The 19,258-nt window shown below is 36.9% G+C and overlaps 1 long non-coding RNA gene across 1 annotated transcript; it reads left to right on the forward strand.

The window, feature by feature from the left end:
* Positions 1 to 1,119: 1,119 nt before the first annotated feature.
* Positions 1,120 to 3,356, forward strand: LOC149919377 (uncharacterized). The gene is made up of 3 exons (XR_016463553.1): positions 1,120 to 1,301; positions 1,373 to 1,609; positions 2,812 to 3,356. It is a non-coding gene; the product is annotated as an uncharacterized LOC149919377 (long non-coding RNA).
* Positions 3,357 to 19,258: the final 15,902 nt, after the last annotated feature.

The following is a 19,258-nucleotide window of genomic DNA, read 5'->3' on the forward strand; positions in this document are numbered from 1 at the left end:
AACATTTCAATGCTAAAGAAAATTTGCTTTTTTTTTTTTTCATGTTATACTTCATATTTTATGTGTATTAACTCATTCATTTAAGGCAAATATTTGTACTTTGACAATACTGTGCAAACTTAGATTCACTATTATCTTTACCACTCAACATGTGCTATTAATTCATTAAAATCTGCCTAAGGATATAATCAGCAATTTAAAGAGCAGTTCATATATTCAGCTTGCATGCCAGATACCTAGACATATCCTAAGCACACCATGCAACAGAAACTGGCAGTTTATATGGGCATGTTCTGAGCTTTTGCATTTATTCAGTAGTACAATGAAATTATCAAGCTGTTTATTAATGTATATGGTATTTCTAATGCTCTTTGCCTGAAGCCTTCTTATGAATAAAAACCTTTCATTTCCATCATTTCCCAGAAAAAGAGAATTTAAACTGTCAAACATATTCATATATATACACATTAGAAACTTGTAAGGCTACTCTCAGGCCATCCTTCTTGAATTTTCAGTAAAGAAATACATATTTAGACCAAGTTAATAAAATCTTGAAATGTCATTCTGCACTCAACAGGAGAATTTTGGCTGCTATATTTAAAGCAAGCATGAATAACCCTAGCCTCAAAAAGGAGGACTCTTCTGGTATACATAGTCCTGGGAACCTTGGAGGAAACAAACTGCTCTCTTGCTGGATCTAGCACTCTTGTGGATTTTGCAGTATTTTCTGAGTATTTTCCCATGGTAATCCCCTGCTCTGCATCCCTGTCACCCGCAGCATCTGAGAAGACAACCCTTTCTTGAGCCTAATGAACATGTGTTACCAGCTTCTCAAGTATCATAAGTCATATATATGTCAACATATATATTTAGATTTCTGCTTGCACTACATTTTGGACTCATTTTCTTTGCCTTTTCACTTGAGCCTGCAGTGGCCTAGGTAGGCAAGGTAGCAGAGCAAGTTCTTCACAGTGTTGTCAGTGTGCTCACATTCTGTTTTTACATGTCCTGTAGTTCTAATAGCCTCATTGTGACTTCTCTTGTCCTGTGAGTCACCCCATCCCAACACTACTTACTTTCAGGAGGCCTCTGCACTAGAACTATCATTGTGAGGCAACAGTCCACCTACTGTTTTTGCTAAAACAGCTCACAGGCAAGGACTGACACTGACTATTAGATGAAACCATGGTATAGGTTACTGTCTGAGAAGCCCTATGGAAAAACTCTGGGAAACCATTTGAGAAGCCAAGATGAATCTGAGTCTTGTGTCTTGAGGGAAACACTCATTTCAGAAACAAAAGGTAAAAAATATTTTACCTAAGAGAAATGAATGAGCCAATTAGAATTGTAAGATGTACTTTTCCTTTTTAAGATGATTTTCACAAGATAATTGGATGGCTGGTCACCAGGGAGTGCTTAAGTGTTTCCAGACTCTTGTCGGCAGGGCAGAACAGAGCGTGCAACAGAAGTCCCAGGACCACCTCTGCAAGGGCTCTACACCAAACTTCAGACTCAACCCACTTCCAAACTGAGACCTGGTGGCATCCTCCAGGATATGATCTTCTCAGATCTCTCCAGACCTATTCGACAACCCAAGAGCTGTCCTCTGGTGAGTAAACTTCTGCTGGAGGGGACAGGGTGTGGGAGCATGCAGCTGGGAGAAAGATGAATCCTACCAAGGGGCCAGATAATGCATATGGCAATCTGAGCATGACACCTGCAAGAACATCATATCAAGGTTGTTTTTTTTTTAATTCAATTCCTCTCCATCAGTTCAGGAACTGATGTCTTCTCCAGTTTGCTGTGGAACTCTAGCCATATAAATCCAGAAACTCCTCTTAAATTAGGCAGCAGAGTAACCTGTTAGAAGTTCTCCAAGCAAGCAGCTATGTTCTGACTCGAAATGCTATTTCCTGATTTTGCCAACCTCAAGTGCTTGTACCTGGAAAATAAGTCTGACCATCTCTGGCCTGTACAGATGACCACAGCCTCAAATGTATTCCTATCTCTCCCTCTCTCAACAGCAAAAGTTTGTCTAATCTGAGCTGAGTTTGTCTGGTTCTGCCTGCCAGAGCTCCTAAGAGACAGAAACCTAGGATCCAGAAAGCCACAAAGTCAATTAGCTGTAGAATTAGATCATCACCCAGTGATAAATAGCAACAATTCTTTCTCACTCCATTTTCTCACTCTTCTGTCATGTACAGTGGAGTCATCTAGCCCACCAAATTCCATCTTATGCTTACATTCCCAGATCAAATATTGAATTGAATATTGAAGTCCAGTAGGAGGTCATCCCATCTCAGATCGCATATTGTTTCCTTGGCAGGATCCAGATTAGTTATGAAGTCTGGGCCTACTTCTGCATATTCCCTGCACAGGACAGTGGTTTTACTAAGCAACTCAAATGTGGCATGCCAGCAGCACAGTATGCCGAGAACGGGCTGTGGGGATGACTGTTTCACCCATTTGTTTCATGTATTTCTCCTGAAACAGCAAAAACATATCAGACTCATCACTTTCTACTCTATCCCCAAGAGCAAAACCAACAGATTAAATAAATGCAAAAGGTACTCAGCCACTCCTACTAGAGTCTTAGACATTCACCTGTAATTTTCTGACGTCCTGTTCTTCATATGATCTCTAAAGTGACACATTCAGATTAGGGCTACGGATGGAAAGTTAGAAAATTTAACCTGCAGATAGATGTCTGAGTAGTCCATGCCTTGATATTTATGTACTGTGTTATCTCCTGTCTTCCTGGCGATAAAACAGAATGACACAGTGTTGTTTCTTTTTTTCTTTTTCACACAGAAATACCTAAGGAGGCATTGATCCCGGGGAACTACACAATGTATGAAAACATTCTGACTGTTGAAGTGGACAGAGATCAGAAGTGATGGCATAGAAGTGGCAAGAAAAGTAGAAGACCAAAGTGAGAGGCTATACTCAGGCATGAGAGGACTGAACAAAAGTCAGACCACAGCCACCAGTTCTCAGCCTAACAGTCAAGACACCTCTTCAAAAATATGTCTTGTTAAAAAAAATGCCGGACAGTGCAGAGCTGCTACCAGCTCAGAATATGACGAGGGACAAAGTTCCATATCCACTGAAATCTTTTCACTGCATGTTTTATGCCATATCCTCAGTATACTTGCAGTCATTAGCAATACTGATAGTTTCTCTTTCAATGACTGTGGTGGGTGGGGACCACATGCACATTTTCAGAAACATGCCATGTTTGTAATGTTTCCCTTAGTGATGTAATATCTCTGTGAGCATAAACATTCCTTGTTCTTAATGTTCTCATAAGTCACCAACATTTACTGTTTATGAAAAAATAAACATGTTTCAGATGATGCTGTTTTCTGCAGAGCCTAAATATCTGTTTTTCTGGGCCATACTGAATTTTCATTCCATTCATACCTCCTTGCTACTAGAAAACAGACTACCATCTGTCCTACCTCAGTGGACAAGAGGAAGTGCGGTTGTCAGTAATCTACTCAAGACCTATATCTGCATCTTTAAATATTTTTACATCCTATATAATCTTTACATTTTGAAGGTAGCACTTTATCACTGTGAAATTTGAGAAACGGTTTTCATATTTTCAAGTTCTTATCCTCTCCAAGGGATACTCAGTCTTGCAAAGATTAAGCTTCATCTTCTTTCTCTTTGCCTCAACTCCAGACCTTCATTTTACTCTCTCTAACATGACTGATTTCTCGGCCTTCCTCTGGCTCATTGTCATACAATGTCATTGTCCCCTCACAGGACCGATCTCTCTCATGTGAAATCTGTCTGTTCTAATTCATTCATGCTTTTGTTCACTCATAGTTAACCTGAACTGTGGCACAATGAGCTGGCTCATAGCTGAAGACTAGTTTTTCAGCTTTTATGCGAAGTAGGGTATAGAATCATAGAATTATAGAATCTCTCAGGTTGGAAAAGACCTTAAAGATCATCAAGTCCAACCACAAACTAACCAAACTACCCTAACTCTAACAACCCTCTGCTAAATCATGTCCCTGAGCACCACAACCAGACGGTTTTTAAACACATCCAGGGATAGTGACTCAACCACCTCCCTGGTATGTGATTTTCCACTGCTCCACAATTTCCCACTTCCCCCAGTGATGGCATTGTCCTACATACACTGGGACTCTTCAGAATTCAAGAGAATGAGAAATCTTCATCTTGTTTTTTTAATGTCTTTAAAGCGCGGAAATAATAGAACAGGCTAATACCTTATTCCTTCTTATCATGAAAAGTCAGTCGTGCAAAGATTGTTGTCAGTTTTCCAAAATTGCTTCTCCACTCCTATCCAACAAAGTTCTTCCATTTAAACATGAATCATTTATTCTTGCACAGTAAGCAGGTAGGATGTTGCAACTAGGTACCACTTTTAAAAATAGTCTGAACCATCTGACAATACAAATAAAAACTAAATCATAATAATTATTCTGTAAATTCTTTATATTGTTTATTCTTACCTTCATCCTCATTGATCCCTTGAAGGAAAAGTTCTTCAAAAAATGCTTATCTAATACCTATCCAATTATTTTTCAAATACTGTTCTGGAATGTATTTCATGATCAGTTGTGGTTAGCGTTTTAATTAAACTTCGACAGTGTGTCTGCATGAAAATTTAGCCAGTGAGACAGACATACTTGTTCTATGGGAGTTGATTGACAGGAAGGAACAGATTGACTTGGCATGTTAGTAAGACTCATTAATCTTCTTCAAGTACATACTGGGAAAACATGGAGTTCTTTCAACAAGCTGTTACCAAAACAGTTTCTGTCTGAACAGTTGGAAAACTAGCAGTACGAGTAGAAGCTTTAAGCAAAGGGTGAGATACATTTGTGTGATAAAGCTCTTCAGTATGGGGAGTTTTCCACTGTATGTAATGTACTTTAATATTTAGGCTCATACTAATTAGAAAATTATCCTTTATCAGTTAGGTTTGAAGTTTTATATTCTGAGTACAAAGCTAGAACCTAGCCATTGAAATCACGCTATGAGAATTGTTCTATCCGTAGGTTGTTGTATTCATTTTATGCTGAATACACTGGCTTCTTAAAAAGTGTAGATAATGCATTTTCCTATTTACTTAATGTGACAAAAATAGGGAAACACAAATTCCTTAGACAAGTATGACAGAATCTGCAGTTATCTGAACAGAATCCTGTAGAAGGAAATTAATTAGGGGTACAAGAAAAATAGCTTCATTCAAGACAGATTTTTAACACTCCTCATATGTGACTTGTATTGAGATAATTTTTCATGTTTCATATGCTGTACACTTCTCAGGAAGGGCAGAAATTTTGGATTTCTTTAATTGCTAATATTTTAACAGTATGGTATACATGACAATACCCGCAATCGACTCTTATCATTTTTATTAGATCTACTAACAACAAATAATCTGAAAAAAATACTATTTTTTAATAGAGATTGTGGAAATTCATTTCAGCTGAGGTATATCAAGCAGAATAGTATAACAAAGTATTTTGAGGGAGATGAATGCACAGGCAAACATATATTTCTCGTGTGCTCTAGGAATTCTTCTCTGATCCAGATGGAAGATGTGTAAAGATGCTAATCTGTCAAGAGGCTGTGAATACCTTTTTTACTCCCTTGAAACTCAACAGTATGTTTAGTACATGACAGAATTCCCTCAAGACAGAAGAATACTTGAGAGCCCATCCAGGAGTGGCTATAAAGAGGAAATGAGATTAAAGTTCTTTCCAAAGGCCTTCTTTCCCCATTATAAGTTTAATTTATGAACATAAAGGTTGAAAAGCTAAGATGATCTGAAAAGGTGATTACAAGGAGTCCATGAACTGATTTTTTGTATAATTTATTTTTTCACTGCGTTTCTCTGAAACTATGTAGGGGGCTGAACTTACAGAATTCCTTGCTATTTCAAACAAAGGACTTAGTTCTCTGATTTATTTTTCCATTTGTAAAACGAAGGGCACTTTTTCCTGATGCTGTAAATAGCATAGGCAAATTAGATTAAAAAAAAAACACAATAACAACAACAACAAAAACCCACAAAATATTCAGAGCAGCATCAGCATCTGCTTTGCATGCAATATATTATAAAATGGAATTTCTACTGCATTTTTACAGGAAAGATTTTTATGTATATTCATTGTATTTGCAGAGATTTCTTTTCCAATGCAGTGTCAATTGAATGGTTATACACTATAAATCTTGGCAGACATACAAATACACACAGAAATAACGCAGACTGCAATAAACTTAAGCATAGGATATGTATATTGGAGCAAAATTGGACATCCTTAATAGAAGTTTTCTGGTAACAGAACTGTTGCAATATGAATTTTTATTCACATTGATTTAGCATGTGTGCTCTGTGCTATGCTCAGTTCTGAAATGTAAAGCCGACAGCAAGATACAGTGTGTAATAATGCCATATCTTCCTTGGTTCTCTGTTAGCATAGCTGTCTGTGGTTCTTTACATTTTCAAATTTAAACTCAAGAACTTACCTTTCCCCCAAGAGGGGTGTCAATGGAAAAAAGTTTAGAAATCAGGAGAAAAACACAGATTTTTAGTGATGTTCATCAATATTGGCTACATCCTTTGGGAACATTCAGTTGAGTTTTTATATTCTGAGACCATCAAAGGTCCTCAGCTTTCTGTAATCACCATGACTCTGCAGGTACTCATTACTTTTGGGAATTAAGTACATAGTTTTAGCTGAGCAAAACTCATATACATTTGGTAGGTGCACTTCCAGTTTGCTTACCAATGAGAAATGGGCGATACCAAAGATGTTCTTGAACATCTATAATATTTGATTATAACTTTTTGGACAATGTTGAAAAATGTTTGATCTACTTGATCCTAAATCTTTGCACAAATGTGTGGATAAATTTTGGTTATGTGGATTTTATAAATGTCCAATACTTAAAAGGAGAAAAGAAAAAACAAATAACAAGGACTAACAGCTTTCAGTTTGCAGACAATGCAGGAAAAAAATGTAGTCCATTGTTGCTCAGAAGTATGTGTCTATGTGGACACTTCTGTTTTATGGCACCTTAGTAGACAGACAGTAATTGATGCTAGATTTGTTGACATCATAGCTTGGACAAAGGCTTGGAAAGCTCTGCCTGATTTGGAAGGGTTTATTTCACATCTCCTGCCAATGCCTAATCCTCTATGCCACACTAGACATCAAAATCAGTGTTGTTAAGAAAATGGTCATTGCCATCCAGGAAGCTTTGTCACAATTGGAAAATTAAACAGTATATGAATCTATCTTCTCTGCTCCATGCCAGTATCTCATCTTAAGTCAGTATTTATCTATTTGGATTTTGCCCTGGATCCTCTCATTTGTTTACTATGACGAATGTTGAATCATTCCCTTCTCCTTTCTGAAACATAATTGTTTCACGTGGAGTTCTTCCTTTGATAATTCAGTGTTAGTCCACCACAAAGCAAAGAGTTTTACATGCATTTTGTGGCACTGATCCAATGCATATTGTTGCACCTCCAAGAAGCATATCATACAGGAAAAAAGCCCTATTGCAACACAAGATCAAGAGTTAAGTGTTGATGCATTTCAGCAGATATGTAGAAACTTTTAAACTTTCCCTGAAGTCCTTTCATATGCATTCAAATAACAAAGGCATACTGTTTTTGAAACAACCACTTTCAGTCACATACAGTGAAGCCTGAGCTGGACCACAGAAGGAGAGTTGATGAACGAGGTTCATTATTTTGGCTGCATTTCAAGAAATGTAATAGTGTGCTGTAGGCACAAGTATTGTAATTCAAACCCTTCAGGACAGAGGTTGACACTGATACCAATCAGTAAAAGAAAGAAAGTATAAAAATACTTTAAAACAATATTTGTATCAAAAGCAATTAGTGCTGTTAACCCAGCCAAAATACCAAAAGCTCCACACACACCAAAAGCTCCAAAATACACCAAAGCTCAATATGCAAAAGTAGTTACCTGAGAAATTGCTGCAGAGTTCTGGCAGCATTTTCACAGGTTGATGGTAGAGGCTGCTACATTAATTCAGAAAGTGCACGGTAATGGTTTAGTTATTACCAGATAAGTCCTGTATTGCTAATTACATGGAGCATTTTGAATAAATTATTCATATGCAATTTAACCTTTTAAAATAAATGTTTTTAATCTGTTTTTTTTTATATATATATATTATTTGTCATATGCAGCTTCTATTTTGTTTGAGAGAGTGCTCACACAGTGAATAATACTGATGCTAGTAACTAATACTATTTTGAGGGAAGAATATTTCAAATTCCCATGTCTTCTCTAGTAATGGGCACCTGGCTATGATAAATTGTAGCACCAACTAAGCAGTAAGTCGAGTCAGCATTAAAAGTAACCATAAATTAATCAGATTTTGTCTTTGTCACTTTGTTAGATCATGTACTGTCAAAGATCTGACACAAATTAGAATGCATTTTTCCTCTACCTTACTTGCATTATTTTTCAAAATTCCTATGATAATTGGTCTAGAAAATCTCTAGACCGTTAGCTGGTAGATTTGGTAAGTCTGTTTTCACTTGACATTTGATTTGTAGATTATAAAATCTGCCTGTTTAGGTGCTGAGCCCTTTTGCAGTGCAGTACAGATTATCTCATAGGCTTACCAGAGGTTTACACATATTTTTCCTAGTATTCTGAGTTTTGCTATGTTTTGAATTTTGGTTATTATTTATTTCCTCATATCTGCAAGATAAAGCATTATTTATTTCATCTGGTTGAGAGGGATTGCAGAGGCAATCTCATCTATCCACCTACACCCTACGTTAAGTGGCATGAAGAGCAGATGCATTAGACCTGATAGATGTTTATTTAAGGTCTTCTCATATATTTCCAGTGATGGAGTCATAATAACTTATCAGAAATAGTATTTAATGTTTCCCTTACCTCACACTTAAAAACAAGTTTTTTTTTCCTACTGTTTGTACATTCATTGTCCCTGCTTTAGTTTGAATCTATTTTTGCTAATCCTGTCAGCATTGGCCCGAGGAATAGATCTGTTTAAGTATCATAGAATCCTTTGACTTTGAATGGATATTTAAAGACCATCTAGTTCAACTTCCTGCAGTGAAGAGGGACACCTACATCTTGATCAGGTTGCTGAGAGCCCTGTCAAGCCTGACCTTGAATGTCAGCATGGATGGGGAGTCCACCACCTCTCTGGGCAACCTGTGACAGTGCTTCAATACCCTTATTGTAACAAATATTTTCCTCATTTTCAGTCTAAATCTCCCGTGTTTTATTTGAAACTACTTCCCCTTGTCCTATCACAACAGACCCTGCTAAAGAATCTGTCCCCCTTACAACCCATCTTTAGACATTGAAATGTCACTCTCAGGTCTTTCCAGAGCTTTCTCTTCTCCAGGCTGAACAGTCCCAGCTCTCTTGTGTTTTATGCCTTTTTCGTCTTGTAGTAGTCCTTTGTGCACCTGAAGACTGCTATAATATCATAGATTATTGCTTCATTCAGTCCCCTCTCACAGCCCATTTTCAAATATTCTGAAAGTTCTCCCAGTTGTCCCAACTCTTCTGAGCAAAATATGGACTCTGTGTGGTATTACATCATGCTTCACTCCACTTCCTATGATGTACACATCAACATCTGAGTAATCAGAACCTGCAAATATTCTCACCAGGGAGCTGGTCAGTTCTTTAAAATCAGTAAAGTTCAGTGCATAATTTGTCCAATCACAAGGCAAGTATTTGCTTTTAGCCAGATTAATTTATCCTGAACTTAATTGCCTATGTTGGGGAATAGTTTATTGTGTACAGTAGGTGTGTATACAGCTCATCTTGTAGATATCAGAAAAAGATCAAATATGTTCTCCCTTACTAATTCCAGAGATAATTGCTTTTAGTATTGTGCAGTGCACAGGTGCTCACTTAGAGGTAGCATTTTACATACTCCCCTCTAGAAAGCGCTCCTCTCTGTTACCTATTTGTCCCATGACAAGTTGTTAGGTACACCTCAGTGTCTAAAATAGCAATACCTGCGTAAGTTTAGGCAACTAATTCCTTACAGCTATGTCTTGTGAATTATGTACTTATATTTCCCAGGATAACAAAAGCCAAGCTCCTTTGCCATGACTAGATAGCCAATTATTCCTCATGCTATATACACATCCATGTAATATTAATTATTCCTGCTGATGTGTTGTATATTACAGGTGTCAATGCTGATTATGTCAAACTAAATGTATATGGTAGTCTAAATAAATATATTTCTATTGCCTCTGACTGAATGTGTGTATATTTTAACAATATATTTTTAATGAACTGTGTATGAATTTGTTCTTCAGAACCATAGATCTTGATTCAGTGCCTGTGCTTCACAGTCGGGTAGCACAAAGGCTTCCTTGAGTCACATGCAGAAAGGTGGAAAGCTACAGAAAGTCCACGGAGACCAGGACACAGGGTTTCATCCAGCCAGCCTCACTCACCAGTTCAGATCTTGAACAAATCTCTTTATGTTTATTTGTGTTTTCTTTTCTATTTACATCCTGGCAGATCTCTGAGGCAGAGATTGCCCCTTCTTTTTCACTTCAGTCTCTGCTGGGACTTCTAAGTGCTTCTTGAAACCAATTAATAATAATATATTGTGTTTGTAATAAACAGGACATTCGCAGAAGTTACTCCCTTTTCTTTTGTGGAAACACACTGGATATAAGGCCAAAAATATTCTATGCCATGAGTGCTTTTGAAAAGAGAGAATTTCTAGCCCATTAAAAGAAATACAATTTTTGCTACCAATATTTTCATTCTACTATTAAACTCAAAAAGAGCAAAGTACAATGGCAAGGTGCAACACACCGTGCTTTTTATAATATAACTGCAGAAAGACAGAGTGGACTCCTGTTAGGATTTAGAGGATGCTTTTAATGCATTGTTCCTCTGGCTGATTTGGCAGTATGATATCCATTTCTCATCACTTCAGAGTTCATCTTGTGTCATTGCTTGTGTCTGCCTATGTTAGACCTAACTGTTAGGAAGAATTTTTTGTTCTGTTTACAGGTGCTGGGCTTTTTTTCCTTTATTCATGGAAATGCTCCATTAAGCTTCATTTTAAAGGATTCTCTACTGCAGACAAACTAATGCACTTTTCTTTCTCTAGCATTTGGTATTAAATACAGATAGCAATCTTTGCTTTTTTTTTTTTGTAGAAAAGGTTATTATTTCTCTTTTTATCACACAGATAACTGTAAGTAACATGTAAAATTATCTCTACTTTTCTCTTGTAAGATTGTAGACACATAGTGCTTTACTGCAAAGCTCTGTAATTTTCATGTTGTTTTTTTTTTAATACCCTGCATTTAAAGTTTTGCATCTGCAGATCTGAAGAGGGGGATGTAAAATAAAAAGCACACAATGTTCTCAGGAAAACAAAAGAGAAGTGGGAGGCTTTAGATAAAATGATTGCCTTGTACCTCTGACACTGATTATTTTGTTTGGTGGTGCTTAAGGCTCAAAAGGAAAGAGTCCATTTGAGAGAGGCATGTACACATCGAAATTACCCAGTACAATGTGATACAGGTTAGTCTCTGGCTGAAGAAACAATTCAAATAATTTTGGATAGAAATGAATGCTCAATGTTAAGCAAAGAATATTGCATTCCTGAATGGATGTTAAACGATATGTCAGGCAGCTCTACAGTGTGCCCTTTAAAATGAAAGGATAGCATTGCCTCTATGTCCTACTTGCTTATTTGCACTGAAGCATCAGTGACAAAATATGGATTGTTTCTCTGATTCTATCCAAAACAAGGCTTTGATTATCCATGCTGCCAGGCAAACAATACTCCACATATTATAACAAGATGGAAATATTTTCAACATACAACCTCGTTTACATAGAATTAATGGTCAAAACATTTATACCTGACCTGGGCATAGGCAGAATCAAAACCAAGGCATATAGGATATTTTTCAAGTAAGAGTAAATTTCTGAATTTCTTGCATATTTCAATCCAGACTTTGAAAGGAATATTTTTCTACATAAATTACAAGGATTTCTCAGACAAAAGGAGGTCATTTAACATGTAGAAATGAGGAATTACGAGATTTCATTGTAGTAAAGCAAAATGATTTTTTTTTCTTACACATCAGTGAAAACAAGGTAGGCAGAATTTCTTGTTGAATAACCAAGACACAATATACTGTACACATCCACGTAAATCTTGTCTGATTCAATATTTACTTTAATTAGGCTTGCTGCAGCACTTACAAGGGCTAGTGATCCCTTTAGAGAACCAGCATTTCAGATTACAATTCCACTGAAAGACTTGCCATACTTGTCAATTAAAAGGAAACTCCCTCCCCTCCGTCTTCTTCTCCCATCTTTCTTCCTTGCAAAAACAGAAGTAAGAAATTACATAGTTTTTCACAACTCTAATCTAAGAGACAGAGATTTTATGATTTAATCTAAATAATGTGACATATTAAAGGAAGAGCAAGGACCTCAATGTAACAAGTTAGCTTTTTTAGATCCTGGGAAAATACATCATTATGATTGTATATTTAAGAATAGATTGAGAATTGTCTGCTGCTTTTTTTTCTTTCTTTCTTTCTTTCTTTTTTTTTTTATAGCTCCAAATGGAATTTAGACAAGAAGCAGTGCTTTCAGTTCATGGGAAAAAAATTCTTCAGCTTTCGAAAAAGATTGAATTGGTCTGAAAATGCTTTATGCCAGAATTTTCTACAGTAGAAGTTCTCAAGAGGCATTGAAATTGGCAGTCTGGCTACATGCATTTCTAAAATGATATCAGGTTTACAGAGCTGCAGAAGGGATTTCATAAGTTCCCTGGCTTTAGGGAAAATCACTCATGGAGACTATCACAGAATTGCTGACCTTATATCTCCAAGGTGTCCGGCCTTCAGTGCAGTTCTGGCTCACTGCTAAGCCAGAATGGAGGTGTCCCACAGAGGGACGCATTTGAAGCATCAAGTATCTTTTTCTAATTTTGCCTAAAAATTTCCAATCACTGCTAACATGAGGGATAACAAAAACCTTCTTCCTCTTCTTGGGTTGGAAATGACAAGTGAATAAGCATTGAAAATATTCATCAACTTATCTTACTAAGATTCCTGTCACCCGAGTCTGATGAAATAACCTTCAGATGTTACAACTTTAAATGGCACAATAAACTTCACCATGTTGATTTTTATTAATCTTTTTTTTTTTTATATATCATTGTAATGACTTTTAATATTCATAGTTACAATATCAGCCAGTAAAGAATAAAATCAATGGATATGAGTTTTCTAAGGTTTCCAAAGCATTACACAGGAAATGTATATACCACGAGGTAATTATCTGTGCTTCTTTTGGGTGAATAAAAATTCTGCTTTGGAATTAAAATCATTGTCCCTGTAGATATGTAGATATTTACAGGTCTGACATTGAATAGTATCCTTTGGGTATGTTGTTCTTTGCATTCCACTTTCTAAACACACTGTGTCAGAAATACCAAGGGACTTGCAGCTTTTCCTAGTGGTTTTAAGCAAAGAAAATACCACAGACATTGTTTGTCCATTCCTTGTCACTATTGATGCATAGCAAAAATCAGGCAAAGCAATAGAGATAGAAACAAAATGGGAAAGATATAAAGAAAAAGAGAGCCTGAATGAAAGCCAAAGATTTGGTAAACCACTGACAGTAAAAATAAAAAATAAAGAGGAAATACACCAATAGAAGCAGAGATAACAGCTCAGAAGCTGAATAGAAAGAAAGATGCTGATTTTTTTCAATGTGGTAAATGAATGGCAATCTTAAAGTGTAAAACTTCAGGAAGATGCATGAATAAGCCACAAAATGATGAAGAAAAATAAAACTAAGAAATGCTGTAATAACTCCAAGCATCTTATTTACAGGAAAATGCTTGTAAATATTCCTTCCGTATGCTTATAAATATTAATGTTATATGTTGGACATATAGTAAAAAGGCAAACAAAGAGAAGAATCTAGCTTTAATGTGATTGTGATTTTTGAAACATAATACACCAGGAACCTTAGTGAGTACAAAACTGAAGCATCTGCTGAGTACAAAATTTAAGCATTTCAAGCATCCCATTCACTGCAGTAGGTGATTAAAACATGTATATGCTTATGTGTATTGCTGGATTAGGACTTCTGGGGCTGCTTACCATGTGATGCCACTGAAAGATAATGTTGTAAACAGCACTAATTTTTCTCATGCAAAGTCTTTCTATGGTAGCATAGGTCTTCATGCAGATATTCTGGATCTTTTTTCAATGGCTTCATTTCCCATATTCATAGATTTTAACTGAAAATGAAAATGAAAGTCGGCTTCCTATTTGCAAAATTCTTAATTAAGAAAGTAGATTTACAAGATAAAACTGCAATAGACAGAGAACATTTTCAGCATTACGCACTAAAAATGAATGAGAATGTGAGGCTGTCACAGAGTAAAACTGCACATGCATAAGACTATTACTTCAGCATATCCACTATAAACATCCATAAAAACAAGGAGGTGGCAAATACCAGATTTCCTAATCTCTGTTCTTGTTTGCTAGCAGTTATGTCCTTAAATCCTGTTTATATCATGACTTCTTTGACACAGCACTCAGATAGTGATATACCAGCTGTATCAGTGCCAAATTGCACAATTAATCTAAGGCGACCTGAGTAATTCAGCTAAATGAAGCATGATCTGAATATGACAAGGTAGAAGATATACATGAAAAAAGAGAGCAGACCATGGAAGGAGAGAGCCTTAGCTCAAAACAAGATACAAAGATTCTGATTCACTGTTACCCTGCACTTTTTATATTTATTTGCATCTCTGTGCAAAGTGAATGTTACACGATACGAAAGAACAAGTAAATGGAAATGCATCTCAGTAGTACTGTTCAATGGTAAAGTAGGACAGGGCTGTGATATCACTCACTGGGATGAGACTATGCTAAAAAGCAGCAAGAAACTCCTGCATTTAGCAGCTCTCTGCTCTCTCAGACCTTATCACTATAACTCCAAGCCTGACTCTCACAGATTTGTATAAAGATGACACTCACTCAATTGAATTTCCCTTTCAACTGCCGTAATAGCTCATCATCTTTTTTTCTGTCTGATTCATTTATGTCGTTCCATGATACATTTTCTCCTGCTGAAAAGCCTGTATAAGACTTTCTTACCCCATCATGCCCCGGGCACCTCCAGCCCATGTCTCACCAGAATAATTCAATATCTCTGTTCTACCAATGCAGCTTTTACAGAGCTGCACTATAACTCAGATTTCTGAAATGAGTTGAGTAAAAAAAAATATATTAAAAATAGTCCTGCAGTTGTGTGGAGCGAAATGTGATGCATGGGAAGGGATAAGGAACAAAAAAAAATGGGGGAAAATTGGGGAAAAGCTGAAAGTGTTCAAACTTTCGAGAAACAGCAACTTGAGAGAATTAAGTACAAGCCAGATAGCAAAAGAAAAAAGCAATGCTTAATTACGGCTAACTTTACACAAGGCAGAAAAGTTTAGTGAGCTAATACCTGTAAAAGTCTAATTTTGTGAGTCATAGTGTCCTAATAAAAAATCATCTTTCCTCCTTGTACTGATGAAGTGTTCAAAGGAACGAATAATTCCTCAGGTTTTTGTGCTTCAGGAGCAAACATGTCCAAAAACAAAAACATTAAATACCCTTGATGATGCTTGGACATCTTTCAGTTGATTGTCTCTTTTCACATTTTCACATTCCTATTAGGATTAGGAATTTAATTAATTAGGAATAATTCTGATACTATCTCCTTACATCTCTCCAATAAATCTTATCTGCTGGTCAGGGGAGGGGGAGATACTTGGTTTATGTTCCAAGGTGAGATATACAAGTTACAATTTATTTAGTTACTGGAAACATGCTTTTATTCACACTCATTTCAGTAAGACTTTTTTCCTTTTTTTTTTTAATTTTTATTTTATGATGAGAACTCTTGCAGTCCAGTATAAGCTACTACCAGAATCAATTAAATATGGCACAGTAAAACTGCAGAATAAAGAACTGAAGCTTTGTAAGATACTGTATGTTCAATTAATTATTCCATTGTGAATTAGAGGCAATTAAGATTGAAATCTTTTTCATTGATTTGTGCGAGTTTATCTGTGATTGAACCAGTTGATGAATTGCATAAACTGACATGAAGGAGAAGGAAAATTGCAACAACTTTTAAGGAAAATTTAGCTTTTTTGAATTACCTTAAGGTAAGAAGCTGTACCAGACTGAGTTGAAGACGAGTTTGGGGATGTTTGAGATGGAGAAGATTATTAGGTCTTAAATATAGAAATCTAATGTATAAGACAGGAATGGGACTGATACAAATACAAAGACAAATAAGAGGTTCTTCTTGTGGTGCTTTGTGTTCTGGAGTCTACAAGGGTCATAGTTGTTTCCTGCATACACTCCCAACGTGGAGAACATATAACCTGTTAAAATGCACTTTCATTTGTTTTATTAAATGCTTTCAAGAAGACTGTGATGGAAACAGCTCATCTACTCCTTAAAACATGGAATTTTTTCTTTCAGCTGGAAGGAAACCACGAGATCTACATTAGAAAAGGTTTATTATAGCCTTGGAGTACAGCTTACACGCTCTAACATGCTTTTATTTCTGCCTGTTCACAGATCTCCAAAATAAGTGTTCTGGTTAGGCTGGATCTATAGACTGAAGCTGATGGGATGAGGTTTAACAAGACCAAGTGCCAGGTCCTGCACTTTGGTCACAACAACCCCATGCAACACAGAATCACAGAATCACAGAATCATAGGGATTGGAGGGGACCTCCAGAGATCATCGAGTCCAACCCCCCTGCCAAAGCAGGTTCCCTACACCAGGTCACACAAGTAGGTGTCCAGGCAGGTCTTGAATATCTCCAGAGAAGGAGACTCCACAACCTCCCTGGGCAGCCTGTTCCAATGCTCCATCACCCTTACCATAAAGAAGTTCTTGTGCACATTTGTGTGGAACTTCCTATGCTGCAGTTTCTGGCCATTTCCCCTTGTCCTGTCTCCGCACACTGCTGAAAAGAGCCTGGCCTCACCACTCTGCCCCCCACACCTTAGATATTTATAGACCTGGGTCAGGTCCCCTCTTAGTCTTCTTTTCTCAGCACAACACTACATGAAGAGTTGCATGGAGGAAAAGGACCCGGGGATGTTAGTTGACAGCCTGCTAAACATGAGCCAGCGATGTGCTCACGTGGCCAAGAAAGCCAGTGGCATCCTGGTTTGAATCAGAAATAATGCATCCAAAAGGAGAAGGGAAGTGATCGTCCCTCTGTACTCAGCACTGGTGAGGACACACCTCAAGTACTGTGTTCAGTTTTAGGCCCCTCACTATAAGAAAGGCATTGAGACCCTGGAGACATAAGAGCAAGAAAGCTATGATGGTTCTGGAGCATAAACATTATGGGGAGTACTGGAAAAAACTGTAATTGTTTAGTCTGGAGAAGAGGAGGGACATTATAGTTCTCTACAATTGCCTGAAAGGTGGTTGTGGCAAGGTAGGGATTGGCCTCTTCTCCCACGTAACTAGCAATAGAATGAGAGGGAATGGCTTCAAGTTGTGCCGGGGGAGGTTCGGTTTGGATATTAGAAAAAATTTCTCCTCCAAAAGAGTGGTGAGGCACTGGAATGAGCTGCCCATGGAGGTGATGGAGTCACCATCCCTGGAGGTGTTCATGGAAAGGGTAGATGTGGCACTGAGGGACATGGTTAAAGGACATGGTGGGAGTGTGCTGTTGGTTGAACTTGATGACCTTAATGGTCTTTTCCAAACTTCATGATTGTATAACTTTCTAAAGAGACAATTTTTCCATCATAAAGCCTTGTTTTGGTAGACTGTAATTTATTCAGCTATCCTGTCCTAGATCCTGAGAACTAGAAAACAAGATTAGGATGCTGCTCTGGATGAATTGACACATGCACAAAGGCAGTTCTCAAAGACATCTACTCTACAATGGGCAAAGTACTCATAATAAAATTCCATCATAGTATACCAGGCTTTTTGTGGCCTATGAAATCGTTTGAATGTAAAGGGAATTACAACATTTCCAAGCACTGGAATGCCCCCAGTTTTACAGTTTTACAGTGAATTCCTGAGAATTCACTGAAGACAAGAAAACAAATGTTTCAGAAAGTATTAGTCACTTAAACAATACCGTATTTATGAATGCAGAAGGAACCAAGGTACTAAAAAAATTTATACTTGGCCCTGGACAGCTACTAATTAGACAGAAGTTGTTGCTGTCTAGAGATTCATTAAGAAAGTAAGTGAAATACTCCCCATCACTGTAGGCAGGAAAACATTAGTAACCTTGGTCTAGCCTCTGCTGTTCCTCCTGTTACAATTCTCAAAACACAAACATGGAAATTATGTTATTTTTCTTCTGTTTAGGCCACATGTTCAAATCATGTATGAGCTGCTTTCACACATCAGTGTGGGAGTCTGTCATGATATATGTGGCTCATAGAACAGAGCAAGCATTAACTCCAAAAGTTAGCAGCACGCCATCTTCTACAATCACTAACATCACATACAAAAGAATCCCATCTGTATGGATGTAAAATGTGGTTATCTTCATCTATAAGTTCAAGAAAGAGATTTCACATGGAAGATTTTTAAATAATCTCAGCAACTGCTTTTTTACTTGCTTGCTTTTCTTCCTCTTTGCCTCCTCATGTGTTGGCTCCTTGTCTCTGAAAGGAATGTGTAAGAGTATAACATAGGTGTCAAAGCAGCAAAACACAGATGGATCCATTAGAGCTTGAATGCACAGATCCATTAGGAGATTCTGAGTTATGTAACTACTCAGGACACACTTTTTTGGATCATGGCAATAGTAAAAGTACCATAACCTCATTAACATTTCAAGTGAAAAGAGCAATACTGACTTGCTGAAAGACAAAAGTGCAAGCATAATGAATTGTACTAAGTTGATATATTCCTTCTCCATTACACTTCTGTAGAGATGTTGTTTTTTTTTATGCTAGCTTTTCATAAGTCATAACAATTTTTACATATATTTAGGCTTATTATACACACCTGTATCCTTTTAGGTAACTACCATCTGTATGATCATATATTGATAGGAATATCCATAAGTGATACATCTAGATGGTACATAGAGCAACATCTAAGAAATAAGTGGTTTTGTTTCCTAGATGACAATATATTCTTGTACATTCTGATTTGCTTTTATGTGT

This window comes from Phasianus colchicus, chromosome 1 (assembly GCF_987193195.1).
Source record: "Phasianus colchicus chromosome 1, bPhaCol1.hap1.1, whole genome shotgun sequence".
Lineage (NCBI taxonomy): Eukaryota > Metazoa > Chordata > Aves > Galliformes > Phasianidae > Phasianus > Phasianus colchicus.